Source organism: Notolepis coatsorum (assembly GCF_963971535.1).
Source record: "Notolepis coatsorum genome assembly, contig: SCAFFOLD_1897, whole genome shotgun sequence".
NCBI lineage: Eukaryota > Metazoa > Chordata > Actinopteri > Aulopiformes > Paralepididae > Notolepis > Notolepis coatsorum.
This window is the reverse complement of record NW_028170000.1, coordinates 1,407-2,500: the sequence shown is the minus strand read 5'-3', so window position 1 is coordinate 2,500 and position 1,094 is coordinate 1,407.

The following is a 1,094-nucleotide window of genomic DNA, read 5'->3' as shown; positions in this document are numbered from 1 at the left end:
CTCCCACCTGGTTCTCGAGCACCAGCATGGGATGAAAGCTTCTCCAATCGCAAGGACATCCGCGTGAAAAGGTGCGTCGACAACAACACAAGGCTCAGAGAAGGTTGTATCAGCTCAACCTTCTACAACCCGCGCGCGGAGCGCTGACAACGCAGCGAGAGAGACCTCCGCGTGGGCATCAATGGAAGGGGAAAACGAGAGGCTTCGCGCCGCGCCAGGGAACAACACAGTATGCGACGTTCGTGCACTTTACGAGCGCTAAGTACGTAAGTGTGATGGGAACAATGTAGGGTGTGGGGTCATGGGAGCCGGTCTCTCGCTATTTTGTCGGCGGTCGGCGTTGCTCGTATAGCAGGTTGAGCTTATAGAACGCTGGCGGTGGCTTTGAGCTTTTGTGTTGTTGTTCCACCCGCGGATGTCCTTGCGATTGGAGACCAATGCCGGTGTTTGAGAACCACGTGGAAGGGATTTGACACATGATAATGCTTCCTTTATATGATGAGGTGGCAGAGGGGATGCGACAGGGATATTACTGACGTTCCTCTTTTATTCTGGTATAAAGTGTCTTCTTTAAATCTTCCCATAGTCAAGTGTAAGTGTACTTGTGTTGTGTACTCGTGAGTGTCTCTGACATTACAATTGACCCCCAAAGAAGTGACAAGCTCAACTTCCTACGAGCACGCCGAGCGATGGGCAAAACAGACCTCCATGTTTAGGTTTAGGTTTACTTTATTTGTTCATTCAAGGGGGACAGCGTACATTAATAAAACATTTTACAAACGTAAATGCACCTAATTTTTGCCAAAAGCTAATTGCCATTGGCATTAGCCAGAAGGTACAGGCTAAAATCCTGTGTGAAATAGGGTTAACAATACAAACAGAATAAAATCATGATAAATAACATTAGAATAAAAAAACACAAACAAAAGCACATAGAACATACGACAGGGATACAGGTCACAATACAGTCATGGACACAAGGACAGAGCACATCATGACATATTAGAAGACCCAGACATAGACAAACGCACCATATCCACTCGCACGCACGCACGCACATACGCACGCACGCACACACACACACACGCACGCAC